The sequence below is a fragment of the Chelmon rostratus genome, chromosome 5, assembly GCF_017976325.1.
Source record: "Chelmon rostratus isolate fCheRos1 chromosome 5, fCheRos1.pri, whole genome shotgun sequence".
NCBI lineage: Eukaryota > Metazoa > Chordata > Actinopteri > Chaetodontiformes > Chaetodontidae > Chelmon > Chelmon rostratus.
Genome location: NC_055662.1, coordinates 29,785,243 through 29,795,242, shown reverse-complemented (window position 1 = coordinate 29,795,242; position 10,000 = coordinate 29,785,243).

Here is a 10,000-nt window from a genome sequence, read left to right as displayed (position 1 = left end):
ATGAAGGTAACAGTGGAGACATCAGCAGACGACTACAGACCCACCTGTCAACATGTCTTCATTCACATCGCTCCTGCAGACAGTGACCACCCGTACGGGCTGCCAACAGACCAAAAACAAACGCCACATTTCTAAAAGACTAAGAGCATGTAGCTTCTGCTAACGTCTGACCTCAGATTAAAGCTGCTGCTTCTCTCTCACACACACACACACACACAGACAGACAGACACACACACACACACACACACACACACACACACCTGCTGCTTTTTGGAGAAATCAATAACTCATAATTGTCCTGTGTATGTTTTTGGTGTGTGTGTGTGTGTGTGTGTGTGTGTGTGGTGTTCAGGTGTTGCCCTTGGCTGCAATCTGCAGGTTATTAGAGAACCTGGACAGAACACACTGGTCACTGTGTGTGTGTGTGTGTGTGTGTGTGTGTGTGTGTGTGTGTGTGTGTGTGTGTGAGTGAGTGAAGGTCTTGCTGTTGTGTGACACTCCTCCTCCTCCTCCTCCTCCTCCTCCTCTGGTCTTCATCATCTCAGCCTCTTATTTCTCGGCACACAGTTTGGTTTGTGGTCGTGTGAACTCTGCTGGACCATCGGTGACGACAACAGCAACAATACAAACCACCGTGTGCGTTCCATTCATCTCAGCATGCTGATCTCCTGTCTCACTGACTGCTAACTCACCTGAGGTGATGAGGGAGGGGCACACGGGGCAGACTGCTGCCTCGCTGTAACCACGTCTGCACTGAGCTCGGAAAACTTTAAGGAGTATTTGCTGCTGTGCAGACCAGGACACGCTGACGTGATGTCACGTGGAAGTAAAGCAACTTCCTAATTATGTTTTCAGAGTAAATAAACAGAAATCTACCAACTTGTATGTTGAATTATGACTGTAGGACAAATAAGAAATGACCTGAAGACAATAAAAACATTACAATATAAATCCATCAATAATACGAGACAAGAAGAAAGAGAAGAGCTGCAGACATGAATAAAAACAATGACCGATGCTGCAGTCAGCCACTAGATGGAGCTCATGCTTCAGTCGTCACTGTTTTCTATTCAACATGTTTCTGTTTCACCAGAAAACAACTGAAAGTCGCAGAAACAAAAAAAAAACAAATCAACGTCACAATAAAATTCAATTAAAATCCAAACAAAGTGAAAAAATAAACTTTGAGATCTGAAGAACAACAAGCTGTGATGTCACTAAAAAATGAATCACGAATATTTCACTTGGATTAACAAACAAATGTGACGCATTCAGCATCAATCCAAATAAAACAGTTTGATTTGATGTTTTTCATTAAAAACGTTCAGATTTTGCTCATCTCTAATGTGTGTTTGTCCGGTTCAGTTCAGAGTGTGGAGGAAATACTATGTTCATAACATGTTCAACCAAATACTCTGTAAATATTCAGAAATACTTCAACAGTTATTAACATGACTGTTAACGTCACTATAAGTGACAGAATACATTTAAACAAACAGATCTAATAACAGAGTTCAATCATGAAACCTATGTATCAAACAGGAAGTGATCACCTGCTGATCCTCTCTGACAGAAACTGACCTGAAATCAGCACAAAGTCAATATATTTACTGTCTGAGCTCATCAGCTTCATTGATTTCTGTAAATATCTGCTGATTCTGGATCTGATGCAGCAACACGTTTCAAACACGTTGAGACAGGAGCAGCTAAAGACTGGGAAAGATGTGGAACGCTCCAAACACACCTGTGTGGATCATTCCACAGGTGAACAGGCTGATTGGAAATGATTTGTGGTTTATTGGTGTTTCACAGATATCAGAGTTTCAGAATAGAGGCTGTAATATTATCATGATGATCATATGATTATTATTATTGTTGTTTGTAGCTTCTGCAGCTGCATTATTTACCTTCACTTCAGCACCAACACGTCTCATTAATAAATCCTGATCACTCGTTTGAAATTTCAAAGTAATCTTTAAATGTGAAGGAGAAATGAAGGTTAATATTTTGATGCTCAGTGGGATTGTTTAAGAATTACGACATTAATCTGTGGAGGTTTTAAAGCTTCCTCACAGTTAAATGGATGAATTTATCAGGATGTTTTCCCTCAAGGTTCAATTTATTGATTAAAGATTTCTCAAAACGGGATCGTAGGAGATATGATCGAATCACATTTAGTTTTTCTTCAGGATCAAACAGGAAAGTGTTTCTGACTGGTGAATTACAGACCTGACACATTCAAAACACACAACTACAAATTCAGATTAAATCATATTTTAAAAATCCCATAATAATGAAATATCACTACGGCTGAAACTAACAGTTATTTTCATGAGTAACTGATTTGTCAATTATTTTTCTGAGTCATTGATCAATTGTCTATAAAATGTGAGAAAACAGTAAAACAGAAATGATCTGAGCGATTGATCCGTTATCACTCTGTTTGTCTGCTGATTAACTGCTTTACTCACAGCGGACTAATGGACCCAGAGACACCGAAGACTCGTACAGGCCAGGATGTGGACACGTGGACCACGCCGTCGCTGAGCCGGAGTCATCCTGTTGTTTTCTGTTCGGATTTAAAAAGAATAAATGAAGCTGAAGCTCTTTGAAGGAAAAACAGATTTAACGTTAAAGAGACAGAAACTGTGTTCAGGTGTGCAGGTTCAGGGACAGACCTGTTCTAATGAATGTTAATTACTGCGTGTGTGTGTGTGTGTGTGTGTGTGTGTGTGTGTGAGAGTGTGTGTGTGTGTGTGTGTGTGTGAGTGTGTGTCTGAGGTGAGACGTTAAAAGCTTCCGTGAGTCTTCAGATTGAAGCGCAGAGCTCCCAGCAGCCTTTGTGTTTGTGCATCAGTGATATCAGCTGAGTGTTTGTGTCTCAGCTGCAGTCGCCGTCAACATCTCATTTCCTGTGAATGACCTCGACCGCCATCTCTCTCTAAAAGCAGCGAGCGGCGAGAACAACAACGAGCTCCAGGCGAACGCGACGGCGTGCGCCGTCCACTGCAGGACGTCCGTTCCTGCACAGGATGCTGTCATCAGTAAAACTCTGATGTTTCCGTCAGACCGGACGCTGATTTAAAGCATCATCATCATCATCAAAATGAATCTGGATCCATCAGACCACGAAGCTGCATTCTTCATCGTTCAGCCTCTTCATCACATAAGATTCAATTCCGTGTGAAATAATTTGGACTAAAAGGACAAAAATGATTTTCACCTGCGTGTTAAACTGACCCGTGATGCTCTAACAGGAAGTCATACAGGTGCGTGACTTCCTGTTAGAGCATCACTGCTACTGACTGAGCTCCACCATCTGATATTGATCAAGCAGCTTCATGCAGTACACAGAACACATATATCTCTGATACTGCAGTTCTCGGCGTTTTGTATTTACCTCCACGCGTTCCTACTGACAGATTCAATCATGATGCGACTGGACGTGAGTGGCTCTAGGAGACCTGAACCCCCCCCCCGCCGCATCGATCTGTGCGGGGGCCTGATTGATTCTTCGCTCTGACAATCGATGCTCCCACTGATCCACATAAATGATATTGAAGGTGAAGCAAGGCATGCTGGGTAGAGCATGGAGACCCACTGAGGTGCAAGGGGAGCAGTCACTGCTCCTCCACCTGCCCCCCCTCCCTGTACAAAGACTGGACCTGAGCCAAACCCAACATATTAAATCTCTCAGTTCAGCAGTAGAACACAGTGAAATCTGCACATGTATTAATACACGTGTAAAAATAAGCGTCCACAGTACTCAGCAGCTCACCCTCACTGACTCCGTCCTGCTGTTTACTCCACCACACGTTTGATGACTGAAACAGAAATATGAAGCTGATCACTCGTGGTGTATGATTAGAAACTGAAGCCGCTGAAATGAGCTCACCTTCCAGCTGCTAACACATGAATCATGACTGGCTGCTCAGTCTGCGCTTCCTCTCACACTACGTGTGACTTCAGCCCTTTGTGTCAGGTTTCCTTTCACTGCTTTACTGTCTTCCTCTCCTCCTCCTCATGCTCCTCCTCGACTCCTCTTGACCTCCTCCTCTCCTCTCTTACCGACAGAAAGGGGCAGGAATGTGAAGAGGAAGGAGGACGATGAAGACAGGATGTTTTCTGTCTGTCTGATCAGCGGTACGATGCTGCTTACACCAGCCTGCACCATCAGTGTGTGTCGAAACTTAAGCCTCTAAACAACGAGCAGAGGGTGTTTTCTGCTGCTGGAGAAAAGAGACAAATCGAGTACAAAAAAGACGCAGAGAAAGAGAATGAATCCAACATGTTGTTGAGCAGAAACGTTCTCTTCATCATGATGATGATGATACAGACTGATGATAATACAGACTGATGATCATACAGACTGAAAATAATACAGACTGATAATACAGACTGATGATAATACAGACTGATGATCATACAGACTGATGATAATACAGACTGATGATAATACAGACTGATGATCATACAGACTGATGATCAGACAGACTGATGATAATACAGACTGATGATCATACAGACTGATGATAATACAGACTGATGATCATACAGACTGATACTAAAACCACAATCTGTGCACTGCCACAAGCTGAGAGCACAAACAGGTGTGTTTGTGTTTGTTCATGTTTTTATATTTTTCTGTCATTCTTGATCATTTCTTGATCTTTCTCCTTCATGTAACTGTAGAATCAGATACAGGAAAACTAAAGACCAATGAACTGCTGAACTAACAACGTTTTAGTCAGAACAGGTCAGCTGAGCCTTAAATAAAACGTCTTATTCCTTTAAAAGGAAAGAAACTATTCAACATATATTGAGAATTAGGATTCTTGCAATAAATAAAACATTAAGGAATATTTACTTCTATTTAAAAGACTTAAACGACTTATAGACACAACACACCAAACTCCAACTAAAGGAACTGAACTTCATGCAACGCCTGGAAACCAGCTCTGCACTGATGAGATGCTTATCCATGACGAGAGATGAACTAATCCACAGCTCATATTCGTTATCATATTTAGGACAAAAGGTCACGGCATTCGCGTGGGGGGGGGGGGGGGGGGGGTGCAGAGGTCATGGGAAAGCAGTGTGTTGACCTTTGGCTCTGCTGGTGTTCAGGTGAGTTACCTGATGATGGCACAGGTGGGAGGGGTCAATACAGAGGTCACAAACAGAAAATCAGATAACACACACACACACACACACACACCTGGTGAGTTACCCGAGAGCTCTTTATCCATCACCATGTAGCATAGCAGCTAACGTTTGCTAGACAATGACATCATTGCAGTCAACAGCAGCGATGTTGTTGCAGGCCAGAGGAAGAAGTATTCAGATACTTTACTGAAGTAAAAGTACAAAACATGACTGTAATTGTACTCCACTACTAGTAAAATCCTGCATTCAGAATCCTACTTAATAAGTCCTACATAGAAGTACAAAAGTCAAACTGTAAGAATGAAATGAATGAATGAAGACATGCTGGGTCAAAACCAAAAAATAGTTTTTTCCTACAGGAGAGTGAAGGGGGCAATTGGGTCCCTGTTCTTTGGATTTAAGGACATTGACACTCCATCAGCTTTCTTTTTTAATCTTGAGAAGAATGAGGCCAGACAGAAGCCGGTGGCATGTCTGCACCTCGCTGATGGAAGGACAACAGCTGATCCAGCTGAAATGAGAGCACATGCCGTGGACTTCCACTCTGATTGGGACTATGGAGCGCGATCAGGGCTATGCTGAGGAGATTTTAAAGGGTCTTATTCATCTAAAACCTGGACAGAAGGCTGACATGGCCAGAGAACTGAGCCTGGATGAACAGACCACTGCAGTGCAACAACGGGCCAAAGGACAGGTTCCAGGAATAGACGTTTGTCCGTCGACTTCTATCAGCACTTCTGGAGCACTCTAGGTCCAGACCTTCATCAGGTCCTGATGGACTGTTTCAAAAGAGGGGAGCTGCCAGCTTCATGTCAGAGTGCCGTTGTCTCCCTGTTGCCAAAGAAAGGAGAGCCGGCTCTATTAAAGCACTGGAGGCCTTTCAGATACTGTCCAGAGCTCTGTCTAACAGACTAAAAGAGTACAGATCAGAGCGACTCCGTTCCAGGACAATTATGCATAATGTTTTCATTTTGAGACATGTTATTGATATTTGCAGAGTGTCTAATTTTAACATTAGTATGGTGTCAACAAAGAAACTTGATCGGATTAATCACAAATATTTGGTTTTAGTTTTTCAGGTCTTTGGTGTCTGGAGGGTTTTTAGACACTGTGGCACGAATTCAAGTATTATACTTCTTGTTATTGTTGTGCCCATCAAGGAGCCTGGTTGTTGATATCCAAAAACAGCTTGTGGATTTTTTTTTTTTGGACGGGACAGCATCTGATTCAGCAGCACTGTCTTCCAGTGGAGGAGGGAGGACAAGGACCGGCGGATGTTCAATAAAAAATAATGTCCTTCAGTCTGTACCACTGTGACTTGAGGTGGCAGGAGGCTGCTAAGCAGCTTCTTCAGAGGGTAAGCCATCTGGGGGACAGTAGACAGTAGACAGCTGTTCTTGGTCTGACCAGATGAGGTGGATCTCATTGGCCTGACGTCTATTTACAATTCAGTTCTGGAGGCATGGCTGGGTTTGCAGAACACCAGTGGATCTCATGATGCCTTGGCACAGAAGATGAGCTCATCAGGTAATCCTGGATTATGGGAAGACTTGTGCAGGAGATCTGGGCATCCTTGCCTGACTACAAGTTTATAGTGACAACTGTGTCCAGCTTGAACAGTAGCCTGATGGAGGTCGGTGCAGTTTCTCTTCTCCAACTGTTGCAGGAGTGGGAGTTGCAGGAGGAGGAGGACAAGCTGCAAACTTTTGCCCCTCAAAAGCTTGGAAAGTTTGAGACTTTGGAGAAGGCGGCAGTATATCAGCTCTGTGTGAAAGTGTGTCATCTGGAGTCCTTGGTTGGGGTGAAAGTGTTAAAGTGGACTGAGGTTTTCAGCCACAGTAAGTCCCTGAAAGGCAGGTGGCGGTCCTTGTAAAAGCTGCCTGTTGAAAAGCGAACAGCTGACCTCCACTGGAAGATAATAATTGGTGCAATAGCTACGAACGCAAACATAGCACACCTGGATCCGAGCCATGGGGTGGGTTGTTTGTTCTGTTCACTAGCACATTTGTTCAAAGTGTCCAAGGTTAGTTGGTCTGCTGAGGGCTACTGAGTCATGGTGTGAGGGCCTAACAGAACACTTTTCTTTAGATTTATTCATATATGATCCTAAATATGTGGTGAGGAAAAGACACGTCTGCACTGAAAGCTGAACTTTCTCTTTTATCTGGATTTCCAGGAGGAATAAGGTTAAGGGTGCAGGACATACAGATGGTGTTCAGGTCATGAAGAGATTGGTTGCTGCTTGTCTTAAGGTTCAACATGTTAATGATCAGACAGTGAACAACCTGGACTCCTTCAGGGTGACCTGAGTGGAAGCAGTTCTCTGCTCCTTTGGGGAGACAGAAATGGTTTGAAATGGTAATTTTAAGGTTGTCATGTCCATTTCTGCACACTGGAGTCTGTTTGGTTTGTTTTGAGGGTCTTACTTGAATTATTATTTTCAAAAACCTGTCTGTCTGTCTGTCTGTCTGTCTGTCTGTCTGTCTCGGGGTCTCTCTGTCTGTCTGTCTGTCTGTCTCTCTCTCCCTCTGTCTCTCTGTCTGTCTGTGTCGGGGTCTCTCTGTCTCTCTGTCTGTCTGTCTGTCTCGGGGTCTCTCTGTCTGTCTGTCTCTCTGTCTGTCTGTCTGGGGGTCTCTCACCCCCCTGTGGCTCTCCTCTATATTTAGCCCTGATCTTCCAGATGAACAGATCTGTTTTGTCTCTCTAATAGTCTCATTGTTTCCAGCTCACTGAGGAGATTGAATATCGACCGCCGCTGACCGCGGATGAGCCGGCTCCACCCACATGACGACGGCCATGTTGGAGGTCCTACACAACAGCTGACTGTGTCTCTGTAACATCACATTGCTAGCTCGCAGCACTTGATTAGCACACAACCTAATATTGCTAATATAATCTAAATCAATAGTAATCTTGGCCTGAGCGCAAAGAGATGTTTGGGATAGAAGAAAACTTGGATTGAAAAATGAAAAAAGCTCACACAATTAGTCGAATAATACAAATTATGAAAAATGAAGTCATTCGTTCTCCAAGTAATTCAGCAGAAAAGAAAGTTCTCTATGATCATCTACGATTGTGAACTGAATCTTTGTAGGTTTGGTCAGAAACAAAAATGACGTACAAAGGGTTTTTTTTTGTTCCATACAATATAAACGGTTCTGCAGGTGGACACACTGACAGGAAGTGTGGACCAGTTCTTAAAAACAAGCACACAACTGCTGCACAGCAACACAATACTCATTCACAGACGTTTACATCAGCACATGTATCAAATACAAGACGAACACATTGTGACCTACATGTTTGGCACATAAAGCTATACATTCTTGTTTCTATTAGGGCTGAGCGGTAATCAGTTTCATTACCGTCACCGGTGTCACGTTCTGCCACCACTTGGATTCTGTAATATCGTCATTACTGTCATAAAAGTTTTATCGTATTTAAAACAATGTGCTTTACTGTGGCTGTGAAAACATGCAGGTAGAGGCTACACCTGTACTCATAGGACTGGAGTTACATCCAGTAACTACTGGCTTCCTCTCTGTCACACTGACTCCAGTAACACTAAGATGTGATGGTAACAGTATGAGCACTAATTTATCTGTTGTTGCTACACGAACCAACACAAAAGTCTTCATCTACTGTCACCATGTGAGGAAGAGGAGACCCAGTGGAGGAACTTGATGGAAACGTTCCCACAACAACAACAACTAGGAAACTAGTCCACATCACTTTCAAATACATGAAATAATCTTTTAAATGTCTTAAGCCTCATTTCACGTCTTGTTTTAACTGATGGTAAGTGTTTTAAGGGTACTGTAATGATACTTTATTCCTCATGTGTGTACTTCTAGTATTTATTTCATCCACAGCCACTTTTAGCAGCCGTTTTCACTGCTAGCTGCTTTACGACTCCACGCCTTTATTACTGAGTACACACCTGCTTTTTCAAACATGGCCGCGCAGGTGAACGCTGTGAACGATACAAACAAACAGAGAACAAAGTGAACAGAAGAACAGGACGTGATTTGACTCACATGTCTGGAGTCCAGTCCTCTCCTCTTCATGAGGTAAACTGCTCTTCATCACATTAACGTTCAGCCGCAGCGGCCGCGGAGACGCCATCTTGTTTGTTTGTTTGTTTGTTTGCTGCTCCCGCCACTGGACAACTAGCTGACTTCTTCTCTTAAACTTGATAACTGCCGATTTATTCATTTAAACCACCAACTTTCTGCATTGACTTTGGTCAGAGCCCACATCGACGCCGACTCCTGTCTGGACAGCGTTTCCAACGGACACGAAAATCAGCGGATCGATCCACCCGATCAGTTTAATCACCTCCACCTGACGCAGCTGCCGCGCCGGAGCGGCATTACCAGCTTTGACCACACTGACTGCCTAACATGGAAGTGCCGTTAGAGTCCAGAGGGGCGCTGTTTCACCCACCTACAGAAACTCAGTGAAAACTGATAAAAACGCGCTAAAAGAATTCAAAATGACGATACCAGCATTCATTAGGTCATATCACTGAAATTAGAGCTGCAACTAACAGTTATTTCTCTTACTGATGAATCTACTGATAGTTTTCTTTCTTTTCTCTGGTGTGGTTGATATTGATCTGTACAACGTTAAAAATACCCATTGTTAGTTCTCAGATGCCACAAAGACACGTTAACATTGAAGTGAAGCTCAATTTTAACCAAAAGCTTGTTTGAGTTTCAAAAATGTAATTTTCTGATGAATGAATAATCAATACATGGAATAATGGTTGCGGCTCTAGAATAAATAAATTGAGAATTGATTTGTCAGATGATTGTCTGTAAATCACACCGG